At 36.5% G+C, this 20,279-nt stretch overlaps 1 pseudogene; it reads left to right on the forward strand.

Moving 5' to 3' along the window:
• Positions 1-16,281: 16,281 nt before the first annotated feature.
• On the forward strand, positions 16,282-16,378 carry LOC138826311 (U6 spliceosomal RNA; annotated as a pseudogene).
• The last annotated feature ends 3,901 nt before the right edge of the window (positions 16,379-20,279 follow it).

Below are 20,279 nucleotides of genomic sequence, written 5' to 3' on the forward strand. Positions count from 1 at the left end.
CCAGGGATGATGAACATTTCCTCATGTGTTTCTTTGCCATTTTTATTTCTTCCTCTAAGAAGTCCCTCTTTACTTCCCTTGCCCATTTAGTAATTGATTTGTTAGGTTTAGGAGGGATTAGTTTCTTGAGTTCCCTGTATATACTGGATGTTAACTCCTTGTCTGATATATTGCTGGTAAATATTTTTCCCAATTAGTTATTTGTCTTTCTAGCTTGGTTGCAATAGATTTAGCTGTGCAGGAGCTTTTTATTTTAAAGTAGTCCCATTTGTGGAGTCTCTCTCCAATTTGTTGTGATCCTGGGACTCTGTTCAAGAAGTTCCTTCCTGTGCCTATTAGTTCAAGTGTCTCTCTTACTCTGTCCTGCAGTAGTTTCAGAGATTCAGTTTTAATGTTAATATCTTTAATCTATTTTGAGTTGATATTGGTGCATGGTGATAGGCTGGGGTCCATTTTTAGTTTTCTGCATGGGGCAGCCCAGTTTTCCCAGCACTAGTGGTTGAAGAGGCTGTGTTTCTTCCATTGTATGTCTTGGGCTCCTTTGTCTATTATCAGCTGGCTGTAGGCCTGTGGATTTATTTCTGGATCTTCTGTTCTGTTCCATTGGTCTTCTGATCTGTTTTTGTGCTAGTACCATGCTGTCTATATTATTATAGCTCTGTAGTATAGTTTGAAGTGCAGCATGGATATCCCTCCCATTTTGTCTTTGTTCCCTAGAATTGGTTTGGCTATTCTAGGTCTTTTGTTGTTCCATATGAATTTTTGGACTATTTTCTGTATTTTAGTGATGTAAGTCATTAGGATTTTAATAGGAATTGCATTGAATTTGTATATTAAGTTTGGCAATATTGCCATCTTCACTATATTAAGTTGGCCTATGCAAGAGCATGGGAGGTCTTTCCATTTCCTAGTGTCTTCTGAAATTTCTTTCTTTACTTTTTATAGTCTTCATTAAATAGTTCTTTTACATCTTTGGTTAGGTTAATTCCAAAATATTGTATTTTTGGGGATGTTATTGTGAATAGGATTACTCCCTTTATTTCCCTCTCTTCTTGTACATTGTCAGTGTACAGGAAGGCAGCTGATTTTTGTGGGTTTATTTTGTATCCTGCTACTTTGCCGAAGTGATTTATGATTTCTAAGAGTTTGGGGATGGAATTTTTGGGATCATGAAAGTATAGTATCATGTTGTCTGAAAAAAGGAATAGTTTAACCTCTTCTTTCCCTATGCGGATCCCTTTCATGTATTTTTCTTGTCTTATTGACCTGGCTAAGGGTTCCAGGACTATATTGAAGAGCAGTGGAGACAGTTGGCATCCTTGCCTTCTTTCTGATTTTAGGAGAATTGGTTGTAGCTTTTCCCCATTAAGTATAATATTGTCTATTGGTCTGTCATAAATGGTTTTATTGTTTTAAGAAATGTTGCTGCTATTTCTGTTTTCTCCAGAGCCTTTAGCATGAATGAATGTTGAATTTTATTAAAGGCCTTTTCTGCATCTGTGGTGAAAATCATGTGATTCTTGACTTTGGCTCTATTGATGGGTTGGATTATATTTATTGACTTACAGAATAAAATAGATCCCAATACGATAATACTAGGAGACTTCAACACACCACTCTCACCAAAGGACAGGCCTACCAACCAGAGGATTGGCAAAGAAGCTACCAAATTAAGTGAGGCCATACTTCAAGCGGAATTAACTGACATCTACCGAGTATTTCACTGTAAAACAACACAGTACACATTCTTCTCAGCAGCTCATGGAACTTTCTCCAAAATAGACCATATCATAGTTCATGCAAGGAACTTAAGCAAATACAAAGGGACGACATAATCCCCTGTATCCTATCTGACCATAGTGGAATCAAGCCAGTTCTCAATAACAAAGCATACCACAGAAATTTCTCTAATACATGCAAATTGAACAGCACACTCCATAGCAAATGCCTGGGTAATGGAAGAGATCAGAGAAGAAATAAAACATTTCCTACAACTCAATGAAAATGAAAAAAATCTCACAAAGAAACTTGTGGGACACAGCAAAATCAGTCCTGAGGGGCAAATTTATTGCCCTCATTGCCCAAATCAAGAAAATGGAGACAGACCAAGTAAATAATCTCATGTTGCAATTAAAACAGCTAGAAAAACAAGAAAAAATGGAACGTAAAGTTACTAGACGGAGCCAGATAACCAAATTAAGAGCAGAGATTAACCAATTAGAAAATAAAAAAAATTACAGCCAAAATTAACCAAACAAAAAGCTGGTTCTTTGAAAAAATAAACAAAATTGATGGACCATTTGCAAGATTAATTAAAAAAGGAAGAGAGGAAAGCCATTGTAACAGGATTAGGGATGCCACGGGAAAAATCATAACACGTACCCAAGATATCCAAACAATCCTAATGGACTATTTTCAAAAGTTATAATCTCTAAAGGAAGAAAACCTGGTAGATATTGATGCATTTTTAGAAAAATCCAAGTTGCCCAAACTGAGCAAAGAAGAAACCAATTAAATAAGCCAATATCCTACAACGAGATACAGGAAGCTATCAAAAGTCTTCCAAACAAAAAAGCCCAGGACCAGATAGATTCATAGCAAAATTCTATAAGACCTTTAAAGAAGAACTAATACCCACATTCCTCAAGCTCTTCAGAGAAACAGAGAAGGAGGGAGCTATCCCAAACTCATTCTATGAAGCCAATATCACACTCATCCCCAAACCAGGCAAAGACCCAACCAAAAAGGAGAATTACAGGCCAATTTCCTTGATGAACACAGGTGCAAAGATCCTTAAGATTCTAGCTAAAAGAATCCAGAAACACATTAAAAAAATCATACACTATGACCAGGTAGGCTTCATCCCAGAGATGCAGGGATGGTTTGACATTGTAATGATTTTAATGACAAGTTTATTTTGTCAGATATAAGGATTGCTACGCCTGCTCTCTTACTAGGGACATTTGATTGGTAGATCCTTTTCTAACCCTTCACTCTGAGTTTGTTTGCATGTTTGGCTTAGAGGTGGGTCTCCTGAAGGCAACAGATGGATGGGTCGTGTTTTAGGATCCAAACTGCAGTTATTTTTCTTTTGATTGGTGAAGTAAGCCCGTTAATCTTAAGAGATAGTATAGAGAGATGCATTATGGTCACTGTTTTTCTTCTTTCCTTTCCTCTGTCCTTGCTCAGATAGACTTCTATTAATGCCTGTCTGGGTGTAGTTCTCTGTTTTTGGTTGCTTTTCTCAGGTTGTGTTCCACCTCTTAGTAGTCTTTGTAACGCTGGCTTAATGTTTATGTATTAATTTAGTTTTTCTTTGCTATTAAAAATTTTCAGTTCTCCATCGAATGTGAATGCTAGCTTTTCTGAGTATATCGGTCTGGGTTGGCAGTTATTGGCTCTCAGGGCTCATGTGGTACTTTCCCAGGCCTTTCTTGCATTCAGTGTTTGTGTGGAGAGATCTGTAGTGATTCTAATATTTTTCCTATAGTAGTATAGCTCCTTCTTCATTTTTGCTGCATGCAAGATTGTTTCCTTATCATTCAGATCTATCATTTATTCTATAATGTGTCTAGAAATGTTTCTCCTGGGATCCTGCTTGTTAGGTGTTCTATATGCTTCTGTTATGTGGGTAAGATGTTCTTTTTTGAGATGGGGAAAATTTTCACCGATTATCTTGTGGAATAGGTGTTGCATTCCCTTGCTTTGATATTCCTCACCTTCGTATATGAAGGTTAATTTTCTTGGCACTATCTGCTTGCCCTTGAATTTCCCTTTGGTATAATTTAAGTGAATTTTCCATATCTGTCATTTTTTGTTCCAGTTGATGTATTCTGTCTTCTGAATTCCATTTTGTTCACTCTGTTAACTGTGGCTTCCATTGTGTTTTGCATGGAGGAAATGGACTCATTGTTGATTTCAATGGATTCAATGTTGGTTTTCAAAATACTAATCTCACCTCTTAATGAGGTGTGTACTGCCTCTATTTTGTCACTTATCTCATGGCTTAGTGAGGTGTGTGCTACCTCTATTTTTGCATGCATCTCCTGTTTGATGTCCTGCACCTCTTTTGGTATTTTGACCTAGTGTTCTTTCAAATTCTGGTCTATTTCTCACTTTATTTCTTGAGTCATTGCCTCCAGCATGTCTTGGATGTAGTGTTTGTCTTCCATTCCTGCTTTGCTCCCAGTGGTGCTCTCCCCTGGCTTGCTGCTGGCTTTTAGAGATAGCTTGCTATCCTAGCTGTTGATAAACCTTATAATATTTCTCTGTGATTTTCTCATGGTTATTCAGGGATTATTGCAGACTAATCTGAAATTTTGTTTTGGTCAATAGGTGTCTGTCTTTGCTTGGTTACTGTTTCTGTGCTGGTAGAGGGAGTCTGTACCTGATCTCGGTTCTGTTGGGGGCCGACCTCCAGCTGCTGGTCTGACCCACACAGGATTCTCAGCTCTCTGCTGTAGATCACTGGCAGTTCCCGCCGTTAGAAGGGTTGAGCAGCCTAGACTGCTCCTGTTTGTTCCTACAGGTGCTCTTGGCTAGTTTGGATGTGCTGGATGTATTCTCCCAGATGCTGGAGTCTGCTATGGTCTCCTGATGTTTTGTTTTGTTTTACTTTTTTGGCTATTTGTGGGCTTGAACTCTGGTCTTGGGTGCTGTCCCTCAGCTCTTCAACTCAAGGCTGGTACCCTACCATTTGACCCATAGCACCACATCTGGCCCTTTCAGCTTATGTTTTGCTGAGGAATCAGATCCAGGGCCTCTTGCACCTAAGACAACACTGTACTGTTGAGCACCTTACCAGCCTGAGCTCCTGACTATTATCGGGTGCTGAAGGCCTGTGTTGTTCAATTCTTAGCCTAGAATACATGGGTCAGGTTCTTGTGGAGTTTGGGCTTCTCTTGTCCTGAACCCCCCCGCATCTTTTGCTGTCACAGGCATGATTACCAGGAGTGTAGTTCCCTGTTTTTCTCCCCTCTACTGAGGCGTACGCTCAGCTTCTGATTTCAGTTGGGAGGAGTTGGTTATGTTGCTCAGGAACCAGATCCCCAGGCCTGGTCCCAGACCCCAGCCTGGGCACACCTGTTGGACCTGTGCTGCTCTGTTTCCCACCTAGATTACGCAGCTTGGAGTACACAGTTCAAATTTCTTCCACCGTTGGGTTCTTGACCCAGTGGCGCTGTACCAGGCTTGGGCTTTTAAGCTTCCTTCCAGGGTCTCTCTTGTTCTAGCCTGGCCAGCTGAGTGTGATTCATGGGCTGGTGGAGCTCTTGAACAGTTTCTAGTTTTAGTGGGTCCTGTGGTGCAGGTTTTGGGGTAGGGGGTCTGGGGATTCCCACCAGCTCTGGTCTCCCTTGAGGAATACACTGTCCCCTGCGGGGTACTCACCCTGGAGCTATTTGTTTCCGTGTGATGTAGGTTGTTGTTGGTTGCCATTGCAGTCAGAGTTCAATTGAGGTGGTTGTGGGCTAGGCTGAGAGGTGGTGGCTCTGTGTGTTTCTTTTCTGTCACTGCCTCCATTGACACTGTTTGGGTCCGCTCCACGGGATGGGCCTCTGGCCTCCACCCGAGGGGTGGGGCAGGGACTCTGTTCAGGTTCTGATTGCTGGGGTTTGTCTCTGTTTGTGCTCTCTGGATCAGCACCACTTCCTTTCAGTTCTTCTGCTCTGGTGTTCTGTGGGCATCTCATGTATCTCTGAGGTTCCTGCCATGGGGCTGAGTGGCTTTGGTGGGATGGAGCCTCTCTGCTCCAATGGAGAGTGAGGGGAATGGGTGGGATCTTTGTGTAAGTTCCCTGCTCGGAGGTTTCTTCATTCGTCAGGATCAGCCGGTCTGACACTGATACCTCAGGGGTCTTTGGTGCCGGTGATCTGCAGACAACTCCCTGTGTATCTGGGCCACCGATAGCTCCCACCAGGCCGGGCTGGCCATGGCTTGGCACGCTGCTTTGTGGCCAATAGACATTGGGGGAGGCGTCTTCAAGCTTCTCTGTTGTGAAATTCTTCTTTTCAACTCCTATTTTTCTCTGGATGTTGATTTTTTTGTTGTTGTCGGTCTCTTGGGGAGATTAAACGTTGGAACTCAAACTCTCTTTTTGGTTGGGGAGAGCTGTGGCGTTCCCCCAGTTCCCCGTCACCATCTTGGACCCCCTCGAGTTTTTGCTTTTTTTTATTCAGAAATAATTTTAATTTATCTGTTGAAATGAGTACTAAAGAAACTAAAGATATTTCTGGTGCTTATGTGAAAAATTATACCTTAAAATATTCTGTATTCTGTTTGTATAATGCCCATAATCTATTTTATTCTTTCCTAGATATAAGACTTTGAATTCTACATTGTTTTATAATATATAGGTTCATTAATAAATGTGTCCTTTCAGATTGCATTCCATACCAAAACAGTTTAAGATTCCTTTTTTACTAGGTCTTTATAGTATATTTCTTTGGAATAAAATGACAATGTTGTCTAATTTAAAAGTTTTATAACGATTATGCTATATAAAGGCCTTTCTACAGTGAAGATTTAATACACTGATGTCAAACTAACTTTTATTTATATGGATTACATGTATTGTTACACTAGTAATTTTGTAATCAACTTTTTAATAATTGTTTTTCATTTCTTGCATCTGAAGAATGAAAAATCTGGAATAATTCACAAATTTTCATATCATCCTTTGCAATTGCCATGTAAATCTCTGTATTGGTGTAATTTGGGTTCATGTGCTGCTGAAGCATGTAATGTCCTCTAAATTTAGGTAGTTAATGATGCAATATTTATACAGGATTATATCCTTGGGTGCCTGTTTGTAATAAGGAAACCTTATTGTTTCTAACAATGCTACTGATCTTATTTCCCTAAAATTCTGTGTATAATGGAAAATAATTATATTGTTCAGTTGATTGCTCACGTTTGTAATTTTTTTTGTCAATGACTATTTTAAATCTTTTTCATTTTAGTTTAATCATACTTTGAAGCATTTTTAGCTAGGTCCAAAGGGGATGGCTTTTTCAAATACTTATTTATTCAACTGAGTTTGCTCTGTGTAGCTAACGGATTCAAAGTAAGCCTTGCTTAAGAGCTACTTCTAAACTTCTGCAGCTGAAATTTTCCCAAATGTGGTCTCATTGGCACAAATGTCTACCTGATGCTTTACCCTTCTTCCATGTAGGATCAGACCAACCAGAATATCTTACCCTGATCGCGTAAATTGTCTTACTTGAACAAAATAAATCTTAGTTCCAAGGGATCATAGAAAAATGAATATTTCAGACAGAACTTTTCAGACTAGAAGGTTTTTTTAACAAAATATAATGGTTTATTATACCTACCATTTCAAAAGTAGCTAAAGACAAGAAGGTGAAAAAAATTGTTCATATGCATGATTACCTAATGTCCTGGCCTGTCTACCTTCCAACCAGGCAGGAACTTAGACTACTGCCTTTCTATCACCAAATATTTTCATAGCTCCAGGAGAAGTCCATATGTTTCTCCTTGTTATTAGGCCTTAAATTGGTAATGTTTCCTCTTGCCTCCAATCTGTAAATCTACAAAAGGTAAAGGTTTAAATCTAACTCTATCAAACACTGAGGTAGAGATAATGGAAAAATACTTTAAAACAGAGTTGCTTTGGATACCCTAACCAAAACGGAACAATGCAAAACATGTGCCATTTTATTATATTATATATAGTTATATATTTTATATTTATATATGCTGATTTTATATTTCACACAGTGAAACTAACTAGAATCAATTGATAATTTGACAAATAAATTGATATTTATTTATTCCAATAAATAGAATTTGAATGTAAATAATTAGGTTTAGAATATATATTAGAATATAAAAAGTATCAATGCAATGTCTTCGGTATAAACTTATGATACCTTCTAAGTGTTCATGGTCTTCTGAATTCACATTGTTAAAAATCAATGTTGTTTTCCTCTAATCTATAAGAGATTTTACTCTGATGATCTGTTTATTGTTTTAACTCACTGGTCCCAAACTGTTTTTCTCCATATTTCTGATGCATTCCTCCTACATATTATACTCCAATTTTGCTAATATGATATCTAAAAGACATTTTTCTTCTATAGACCCATGGGTCCTAATATCTTATGGCTGAGTTACCTGCATCATCAGATAACAGGGGCAATACTTCTCACCTAGGCCTACGCAACATGCCAGCAGACAGTAACTGAAAATCCATCTCAATTTCTCATTTCTTATATTTCAGGCTCCAATTCCTTGAGAAACAAGAATTAGCAGCAAGCAATTGTATAATGTAGGGCAACTTAAAATGAAAGATGAAGTCACAAAATCGAGAGAAATTACTGTATTTCAACCTGAATTGACAGATGACCAGCCCATATGAGTGAACAAGATCAGAAAGGGTCACAAGATTATTTTTAATACCCCTCCCCTAATGACTAATGTTATATTTCAGTCCAGCATAAGTGGGCCCAAAAAATAGTTCCTGGAAGGATAGATCCGTGATTGATCTACCATGGTCAGGAAAATGACTTAGAGGTTAAATTTAATTCAGCAAAACATTAATTGAGAAGATCGTTTGTGCTTCAAAACACTGGTACTTTAGTACAACTTGGTTCTGTGGTATAAAAATGTTGTCATTCTCAAACCAACCTACATTTAATCTCCTGAAAGTGTATTCCTTTTCAAATAAACTTTTTGAAATCACACTTACCAAAATAACATTTGATAAGTAGATGACACTTAGTGACACTACAAGTTTTTCAAGTGTAGGGAGCAAGTTACAATAGAGTTGATTCATTCACCCAGCACTAATGACAGACAGGTTCAACCATTCATTAAAGTCTAAAAGTAGTACCACGCACCATTTGTGTTGCTTAGTAGGTGCCTTCCAGAAATTTGTTTAATAGATCAGCCTCCCATATTTTAACCCTAAACATTAGCTAATAAAGTAAATTTCATCACTTAATAAGGGGCATTTTAAAAAGTCACAAATACTTGCCTTATCATATGCTGTTTTGTTTTCCCTCTGTCTAACACAGTAAGAAATATGTCTTTAAGTCTTGAATATGGGTACTCATCTGAGATGTGACAAAATCTATCTTCTATTTCTATCATATTCTTCTATAGTAGTATATGTTACTTTCCTTCTTTTTCCAAAACTTATAGGTAGTAGAAAGTTTTATTCCATGTAATATAAAATAATCACACATCATTGTACAAAACCATTTATAAAAACTGGTAGTTAAGAATACATTCAAAGCCATTTTTAAACTTTCTTGTTGACTAATGATTAATCTTCAAATGGATGAGAATATAATCATGTCTAGGTGTTTCAAGTCTCCAGTCTTGCAAATTGTTATTGCAGATGAATGAATTATGGAAATATAAGCTGACATCAGTTCAAGTATGTGCAGGACTGAAACTCCATGGAATGTATATAAACCTTTCAAATATTAACAGACAGTTTAACAGAATGACTATCAGGAAGTTGAAACCAGAGAGCCATAATAGTAAAGACATAGAATGAATGAAAAAATGGAACAAGGGGCAAGTACAGCTAGAATACTCAATGTACACATTTGAGAAAGGAAGTGGTAAATCGGAAATAAATCTTGGAGAATGGGGTGGTTGAGAATGATAGAAGGTGTCACTGTGATCCAGGAGCAATGGATAATTAGGTGGACATATTTAATTGTAAGACACTTGCACAACCTTTGGAAATTCAGTTAAAAAACACAAAAACACATAAAAATCACAACCAAACAGCACTCTGTAGGGAGTATGAATATGACCTCTCAAAAATTTTAAGCAGTTAATGGAGGGAAGTCTTAGTAATAGCAAACAAAGATTTTCAAAGAGGGCAGTTTGGCGTAGGGTAGGATTTTGAACGGATTTAAATAGATTATCTAAGGTTATAAATCACATATATCTGCTGCGAATATTATCTTTCTTCTATGAGTTCTCTTTGTCTGAACTTGATACTCCAGTCCTGAGCCACAATTGATAGCTTGGAAAAATGGAATGGAAGAAACAAAATGAAGAACCCATTACTCCACTGTAGAGAAAACAATCCTTTATGTTTTCCTCTCATCTCTCTTCACTACATTTTATTCATACTTTTAGGTCAATTCATTTTGAATTACATTTTCCTTCTTTATTCTGGCAAAGTAATTGGTCAAATAATTCACTAAAAGTTATTTGCCATTTTTTTTTATTTTGCTGTTTAATTGACTAAGCGAGTCCATTAAACTTTCCTCTTGTATTTGGTTGCCATGAAACAACATCTATGTTAATGAGGACAAATCTAATGTAAAAATTGTCTCCAGAAAACCAGTCCAAGAAACTGTGATTACAAATACTTGGCTAACTTTTTTCTTTTTCCTTTACCTTGAAAGTCTTCTTGTGTCTAAATTGCTCAGAAAAATAGGTGCTCCATCACTTTTTGTTTCAATCAATTCTAACCTCAAGGATATATTTTGCTAACAAGATGCTTAGAGGAAACCAAAAAATACTCCATTTTTATCTTCTCACTTAAGACTCTCCTTAGATACCATATCAGGAACAGTGAAGTTTTTCTTTGCAAAATCATTTCAATATATTATTTTTCTCTTGTTCTTGCATTTGCTCACCAAGATGTATGGAGAAGAATAGAGGTAAATCACCCATACCTTGGAAGACAGGTCTGTTACAAAAGGACAACACTTCTGTGTCCTACTTCTATGTCCTCCTCTCAGCTCTTTCCTGATTTCCAATTAAACACAGCTTCTTGGCTATTGAAGCCTCACCCACTGCTTCATCTTCATAGTTTCTCTTTTAAAACTCTTTTAAGGGTAGAGACCCAGCTATATAAAACCAATCTGAAAAGGATCCCAAACCTCAAAATCTAAAGGAGTTTTATGATTCTTCAGGAGGACGATTGGGAGACCTAGGACTCCCCATGCCAATCGTTTGATCATCACATTCCTGCCTCATTTTGTCCCCTTTCCTATTGGCCAATATTCGTCTCTGTAACTGATCTGGATATGACCAGGTGTCAGGAATGGTAGTGGTTAGAGCCCGTCTAGGAGACAACTCCTCCGCTACTTGCACTCTCAGCAATCACTGGTAACCCAATGACTCATATCCTTTTGCAGGTTTGGTACGTGTTCCCCCATTTATTGTTCTGGCTACTAATGACTCTCAGTTTTCCCAGGTTCAATTGATTCATCCGCGCACTAAAAGAGCAGTAGGATTGATCCTTGCAATCAGGTCCGCAATCATCGCTACAGTGGCTTCAGCTACCACCGCCGCTGTATTGCTGTCCCAAAGCGTGTCCACTGTGCAACAAATAAACCAGCTCATCCCTCAACTGTCATCCATAGAATTATAACATTTACAAGTTGCCAATCATCTTAAGGGAGGCCTCCTTGTGCTCCAACAACAAATAGACTTGCTCCAAGAACAGATTACGTTTCTTTGATTACAACAAGGAGGACTATGTAATGCTATGACTAATTCTGTCTGTTAGCTTACCACTCCCGCACCCAATTTCACTGAAGTTAGTAACTACCTCAAAGGCCCTAAGTCCCTTAAGTACTTAAACTTCAACCAAAACCTGCTGCATGATGTTACCCACCTAAACCAGACCACCATTCAGCTTATTCCCGCTGTCTCCTTTTTAGAAGATGTGCTTAAAAAGTTACAACAATGGTTTTCGCCATCCTCTCTGGTCATCTGGGGAGGCCGTGCCCATGTAGGGCTTACTCTCCTAGGAATTATTAAATGCTTGCACTCCCGGCAAAAATGCCTCCAATGACGGGTCACCATAATGACGGTCCTTTTAAAAGAAAAGGGAAAATTTGTGGGTAGAGCCGGTAAGATCTGGTTGAGTCAGCTAGAGTAGCAGTTGAAGCACAGTTCCTGCTCATAGAGACGTGACCCACAGGCACGTCTGCCTAGCTTTCCAGCCATGAGCTGTCTATGCTCCCTACATGCCCCCAGGGGACCAATCAGTGCCTGTCACCAAGCAGTGCCCATCATCAACTCCCCGCTAAGTAATTGGCTGGGAAGGACTCAGGAGGTTGGGAAAGCTGGAGCTATAAAATCCCAACCCTTGTGCAGAAATAAACCAGAACTGCTTAAGCCTGTTCTCCCAACGTGTGTTCCTGGAGTGCGTCATTCACGCTTACCTCCTGCCAGAGATCTAGCCCTACAATGTAGCAATGGGGGAGGCCTTATAGTCCTTCACCTTCATTAGACTTGAAGCTAAGAATCTGTGATTAGTTGGAAATCAGGCAAGAGCTAAGAGGAGGACAGAGAAATAGGACATAGGAGCATTGTCCTTTTGTAAAAGACACTGTCATCCATGGTATGGGTGATTCAACTCTATTCTCCATACATCTTGTTGAGCAAATGCAAGATGAAGAGAAAAAAATGATCTATTGAAATAATTTTGCAAAGAATAACTTCACTGTTCCTGATATGGTATCTAAGGAGAGTCTTAAGAGAGAAGATAAAAGTGCAGTATTCTTCGGTTTCCTCTAAGCATATTGTTAGCAAAATATCTTTGAGGTTATAAGTGATTGATCCAAAAATTGGAAGAGTATTTATTTTTGAGGGCACTTTAGACAAAGAAGACTTTCAAGGTAAAAGAAAAAAGAAAAATGTATAGCTAAATATTTGTGATCACAGCTTCTTGGACTGGTATTTTGGAGGCAAAGTTTTACATTAGAGATTGTCCTCATTAACATTCATGCTGGGTTTCCGTGGCAACCAAATGCAAGCGGGAAGTTTAATGGACTCGCTTGGACAAGAAAACAGCATGATAGAAAAAAATGGCTAATAATATTTAGTGAATAATTTTGACCAATTACTTTGCCAGAACAAAGAAGGAAATATTTAATTCAAATCACTTGACTTAAACTTATGAATAAAAGTAGTCAATAGAAATGAGAGAAAACGTAGACTACTGTTTCCTCTCCAATGGAGTAATGGGTTCTTGATCTTGTTTCTTCCATTCTATCTTCACAAGCTATCAAGTGTGGCTCAGGACTGGAATATCCTTTCAGACCAAGAGAACTCGCAGAAGAAAATATTTGCAGCAGATGTAGGTGATTTATAACCTTAAACAATCTATTTAAATCTGTTAAAATTTCTCCTCTACCCCAAATTGCTCACTTCGAACAGCTTTGTATGCTTTTCCCAAGATTGTCCTTCATTAACTATTTAAAATTTTGAGAGGTCATAATCAGACTCTATAGAGATTGCTGTTTGGTTGTGCTTTTTGTGTGTTTTTGCTTTTTGTTGTGTTTTTTCACTGAATTTCAAAAAGTTGTGAAAGTGTGTTACAAAAATGTCCATCTAATTGTCCAATGTTCCGGGATCAGAGTCACTCCTTCTATCATTCTCAACCAACCTCTTCTACAAGATTTATTTCTGATTTACCATTTCCTTTCTCACATGTGTATATAAGTATTCTAGCTGTACTTGCCCCTTGTTCCATTCTTCGTTCATTTTATGGCTTTATTATTATTCCTTTACTATTATTACTATTAATTCAATTTCCTGATACTCATTCTGTTAAACTGTCTGTTAGTACTTTGAAAGGTTTATATACATTCCATGGAGTTTCAATTCTGCATATACTTGAACTGATATCAGCTTATATTTCCATAATTCATTCATCTGAAGTAACAATTTGCAAGACTGGAGACATGAAGCACCTAGACATGATTTCATTGCCCTCCATTTGGAAGATTAATCTGTAGTCAACAAGAAAGTTTAAAAATGGCTTAGAATGTATTCCTAACTACCAGTTTTTCTAAATGGCTTTGTACAGTGGTGTGTGATTATTTTATTTTACATGGGATAATATTTTCAACTACCTATAAGTATTGGCAAAAGAAGAAATATAAAATTAACTACGGTAGAGGAATATGATAGAAATAGAAGACAGATTGTATGTTTGTCAAATCTCTGATGAGTACCCATATTCAAGACTTAAAGTCATATTTCTTACTATGTTAGACATATAGGGAAAACATAAAACACCATATGATAAGGCAACTATTCATGACTTTTTAAAATGTACTTATCTGATGAAATTTACTTTATTAGCTAATGTTTTGGTTTGAAATATTGGAAGCTGAACTATTTAACAAATTTTTGAAGGCACCTACTGAAAAACACAAATGGTGGGGGGTACTATTCCTACACTTTAATGAATGGTTGAACCTGTTTGGCATTAGTGCTGGGTGAATAAATCAACTCTATTGAAACTTGCTCCCTACACTTGAAAGACTAGTAACCTCACTAAATATCATCACTTGTAAAGTGTTATTTTGGCAAATGTGATTTTTAAAAGTTTATTTGAAAAGGAATATACTTTCAGCAGATTAAATTTAGGTTATCATTTGTTTGAGAATGACAACATTTTTATACTACAGAACCAAGTTTACTGAAGTACCAGTGTTTTGAAGCACTAAGGATCTTCTCAATTAATGTTTTTTGAATTACATTTGACCTCTATGTCAAGTATTCCTAGCATTGGTAGACCAATTATGGATCTATCGTTCAGGAACTATTTTTTAGCCTGCTGATACTGGACTGAAATCATTCATTAATCATTAGGAGAAGGGTATTACAAATAATCTTGTGACATTTGTGGTCTTTTCCACTCATATGGCATGGTCATCTGAAAATTGAAAGTTTGAATTACTGTACTTTCACATTTTGTGATTTCATCTTGCATTTTAAGTTGCTTTGCATTTCCCAATTGCTCACTGCTAATTCCTGCATTTCAAGGAATTGGGGCCCTGAAATATAAGAAATGAGAAATTGAGATGGGTCTTCAATTACTTTCTCTTGGCATGTTGCATGGGCATAGGTAGGAACTTTTGCCCTAGTTATCTGATGATGCAGATAACTGGGACCTGGGATCCTAGGACCCATGGATCCTGTAGAAGAATAATACCTTTTAGACATCATATTAGCAAAATTTGAGTATAATCAGTAGGAATGCTTCAGAAATATGGAGAAAAACAATTTGGGACCAGCGAGTTAAAACAATAAACAGAGCAGCAGAGTAAAATCCCTTATAGATTAGAGGAAAACAACATTGCTTTTTTTACCATGTGAATTCAGAAGACCAAGAACACGTAGAAAGTATCACAAGTTTATACTGAAAACATTGCATTGATACTTTTTATATTCTAATATATGTTCTAATCCTGATTATTTATATTCCAATCTATTTATTGGAATAATATAAAATAATTTGTCAAATTATCAATTAATTCCAGTAAGATCCACTGTGTGAAATATAAAATCAACACATATAAATATAAAATATATAATTATCTATAAGAAAATGTTTTGCATTGTTCCGTTGTGGTTAGGGAATCAAAGGCAACTGTTTTAAAGTATTATTCCATTGCCTCTACCTCATTGTTTGGGAGAATTAGAACTAAAGCTTTACCATTCGGGGATGTACAGCTTAGAGGCAAGAGGAAACACTGTGGTTAAAACACTACCAATTTAAGGCCTAATAACGAGGAGAAACATATGGACTTCTCCTGGAGCTATGGAATATATTTGGTGATAGAAAATCAGTGGTGTAACTTCCTGCCTGGTTGGATGGTAGTCAGGCCAAGACATTAGGTAATCATGCATATGAACAACTTTTTCACCTTCTTGGCTTTAGCTACTTTTGAAATGGTAGGGTGTAATAAGCAGTTATATTTTGAAAAAATACCTTCTAGTCCGAACAGTTCTGTCTGAACTGTTCGTCTCTATATAATCCCTTGTAACTAAGATTAGTTTTGCTCCAGTAAGACAATCTATGCTGTCAGGGTAAGACATTCTGGTTGGGCTGTTCCTACATGAAGCAAGGGTAAAAGGTCAAGGAGACATTTTTGCCAGCAAGACCTCATTTGGGAAATTTTAAGCTGCAGAAATTTAGAAGTAGCTCTTAAGCAAGGCTTACTTTGAATCCATTAGCTCCACAAAGCTAAATCAGTTAATAAATAAGTACTTGAAAATCCATCACCTTTGCACCTATCTATAACGGCTTCAAAGTATGATCAAATTTCAAATGAAAAAGACTTAAAATAGTCATTTACAAAAACTTGCAAATGTGAGCAATCGAACAAACAACATAAGTTTTTTCCACCATACACAGAATTTTACAGAAATAAGATGAATAGCAATTTTGGGAACAATAAAGTTTCCTTGTTACAAATAGGCAACCAAGGATATATACCTGTCTTAAGATTGCATCATTGATTACTTAAGTTTATAGGATACTACATGCTTCAGCAGCAGGTCTACCCGAATTACAATACAGAGATTTACATGCCTCTTGCACAAGGATGATATGAAAATTTGTGAAGTATTCCATATTTTTCATTCTTCAGATGCGAGAAATGAAAAAACAGTTATTCAAAAGTTGATTACAAATATACAAGTGTAATAATATATGTAATTCATAGAAATAAAAGTTAGTTTGACATCAGTGTATTCAATCTTCACTGTTTTAGAAAGGCCTTTACATAGCATAACCTTTATAAAACTTTTGAAATAAATAACATTGTCATTTTATCCCAAAGAAATAAAATTTTATAAGGACCTAGGAATTAAAAGAATCTTAAAATGTTTCTATATGGAATGCAATCTGAAAGGACACATTTATTAATGAACGTATGTATTATAAAACAATGTCGAATTCAAAGTACTATATCTAGGAGCGAATGAAATAGATTATGGACATTATACAAACAGAATACTAAATATTTTAAAATATACTTTTTCAGACAAGCACCAGAAATATCTTTAGTTTTTGTACTACTCATTTCAACAGATAAATTAACATTTTTTCTGATTTAAAAAATCACAAACTCTATAGAAATCATTATAGATGTATACAAACAACTCAAATATATTTTGACATCAAAGTCAGGCAATTCACTTGGAAGAATACCATGGAATACATGAATTTTTAAAGTAAGGTATTGCTGTTGCTTTGTATTGTGAAAATATTTTCTATGGTCACATAGGATGGACTGGCAATTTTGAAATTAAAGAAACTTAACTGATCCATTAGGACTTAGGAGAACAATTTGTACAGCTTTCCACAACTTCAAAGAGGTAGTGATACACACTTATCCTTTTGGCAATATCAAATTCAGTTTCTTCCAAGTTGTGCTTCAGACCTGGCTTGATATAATGGTTCAATAGAAGGAGATCCAGCGTATCATTGCTAAATCTATTCCCAGCAGCAAGATGCATGGGGGTCAAGAGGCCTTTAACTTGGCCATTGGTATCTGCATCATGATGAAATAAAGAAGCCACTCTGTTATTATTCCATATATAAGTACTGTGCAGGGATGTCCAGCCATTCGCAGTTATTGCATGAATATCTGCCTTGAGCCTCCAACTCATGGACAATATCTAAGTGTCCACTGTAGGCTTCCCGATGAAGAGGGGTATACTCATCGTCATCCCTAGTAATCACATGAGTGACCTTTTTGGAAAGTAGTCTCTGCACTGTAGTAAGGCGATTATTTTCAGCAGAACAAATAAGAAATTTGCTTGGATACTATTTCATTTTTTTTGCAATTGATACCATTTCTCACTTTTTCATCTTGTTCCTCAACTTCATCAGAATTGCCTAACCAGAGACTTTGAGTGCCAGTGAGAATGAGCTGTCCATGTATTTCCCCAATAGTTCACATTGGATGATATGGTCAGAAAAATCTGGTGAATTTGCTGCATCTGTTTTTTTCACTATTATTTCTTTTCTCTTTTTTCATTTTTACTATTCTAAATTATTCTAACTGGAGAGTGGGGAATTGGTAGAGAGCAGAGGAAAGATTTTCCTCCGTATTTAAAGGTACAGACTGAAAATGAGGACCAGTGTTGTCTTCTTGTGCAGCTTATTCTAAAAATGAGAAAACAGGAAATAATGTCTTCTATGTAAATGAATTGGGATATGGCAGAGCAGAAAGTGAAATGATGCAACCAAAAATATAAAAGCAAAATAAATTATGATAATTATGGAGCAATCATATTACTTATAAGAACCATGAAAGGGAGAGAGGAAGAGAGAGACAGATGTGCAATGATTTAGCTAGCCACAAAATCCATCCCTCTCATCAAATTATAGAGCAAATAAATTTAGTTTTTAAAAGAGATGGAAATAGAATTTAAGATCAGATGTCTCCATTGTTTTAAATTATATTCTTATTATCTTAAATACTTGTACAAGGGAATTTTCATTCAACATATCAGTTTTTTAAAGTAAAATGGATCTTTATATAACTTTTCCACACCCTTCGAAACCTCACCCCACTTTAATTTTTTCTAGTTTCATACTATCTGTATTGAATATTATACCTTCAGGCTCCTCCTCCATAACTCTCTTTATTCCTTCCTTTTGACTTCCACTCACATATTCCAAGTGATAGTTTCCTGGTATTCATTTTGTTTGAGTAAAGTTCAATTTTATAAGAAATTACACCTTTGAAATACTCCTCTGCAAATAGCATGCTTTGGTTAATACTTTTGTGTAAACTTGTATAAATTTCTAGCTTCCGAATATGGCTCTGACTTAGTTCCATTAATATATTTTTAGATCTATCCATTTCGTTGCAAATAATGTAACAGTCTTCAAAATGGATGGGTTCAATCCAATTGTGTATATGTGCCACTCTTTCTCTAATCATCACTCTGCCAAAGGGCATCTGGGCTGTTTCCGTAACGTGGCTACAGTGAATAGTGCAGCAGTGAACATGATTGTGAAAGTGATTTTACTGTTACGTTTTGGAATAATTCATCACTTCCTTTGTGGGAGCAATACTCTATCCAGTTTTCCATAATAAGAACATCCTTCCCTTCATCTTCATCACAATGTATTGCAAGTCCTCAAAAACACACTTACCCCTACACTTACCCCTACAGGTCTCAATAAGCTAAAACACCACTGTGCCCATATTCTTTCAAAACATTTTTTTCATAATTGTACATATAATTTAGTGAGAACCTTCTATGTACTTTCCTAATGTGGGAATGAGGGACATGACAGAGTAAACGGAAGAAATATGCAACTTAATTAGCTATTATCATATTTAAAATCATGTTCAGCTCTAATTCATAGCCTCACATAATATTATTTTAATCTTTATTTGATTACTTCATCTAACCCGTAAATTATATCAGGTGAGTTAAAAGCAAAGGCAAAAAGTGTGGTTTGATTTTGACACTCATGTGTGAGGTTGCACAACATGGGCAAATAGATGGATTGGAATTAATAGCTCTTATCCATTTTTTTAACGTAGAGATGATTTTCCCAACCTGATTCTTGAATTCTTATTCCATTCAACAACAAGAAACATGTGATAATTTCCTTTGTTTTGCTCCTTATTAACTTTTTTTCCATTTTATTTTATAATGGATGATTTCATAAATGTACTGTAGATACAAAAATATGCTAAATATTTCTATCCGTATGCATTGATATATACATACACACATATATTATGCAGGTTATATGATAATGTATAATTTCAGTAACTGTACAATTTACTAAATTATTAAAACTATCGACGGCTCATGCCTGGCATCCTGGTTACTCGGGAGGCTGAGATCTGACAATCATAGTTTGAAGCCATCCTGGGCAAGAATGTCCAGGAGCCTCTTATCACCAAACAATCAACAGAAAATCAGAATTGGAACTGTGGTTCAAATAGTAGAGTGGTAGCCTTGAGAGAAAAATCTCAGGGTTATCATCCAGGTTCTTAGTTTAGGAAGTACAATCTACCCAAATAAAATCTATTTAATTTACACCTATGTAATTAAAGTATTTCCATCACCCAAATGCACAACCATGCTCATTTGCAAGGTAACTCTGTTTTGTCTGAAGTACCATAAAATATTTTCACTTAAGGTGAAAGCATTGGAACGTGGGTTCATTCTATCTCTCTCATGCATTTTTCCACTCAAATATTCAAATCTTACAATTATTCCAATTATTTAAAATAATAGCCTTTTACTTTAATACCCAAATATTAGAGTTTGAATTGAGTGTCTTGTGCCCCCTAAATGGGTGCTCTTACCACTTTGTCATGTCTCCAGCGCTAAATTATCCTGATTATTTTTCAGATCCTTGTGTATGACCTTGGGCTCAGTCCATGTTATGTTATTCTTCCTGGAATTTAGAATAACAGGTGCATGGCATTGTGTACTGATTTTTTGTCCAGTCTGGGCTTTATCCTCTATCCTCTCAAGAGTAGATTCCCATGTAGTCAGGA

The sequence above is a fragment of the Dipodomys merriami genome, unplaced genomic scaffold (genome assembly GCF_024711535.1).
Source record: "Dipodomys merriami isolate MVZ:Mamm:240054 unplaced genomic scaffold, mDipMer1.0.p SCAF_141, whole genome shotgun sequence".
Taxonomy (NCBI): Eukaryota; Metazoa; Chordata; class Mammalia; order Rodentia; family Heteromyidae; genus Dipodomys; species Dipodomys merriami.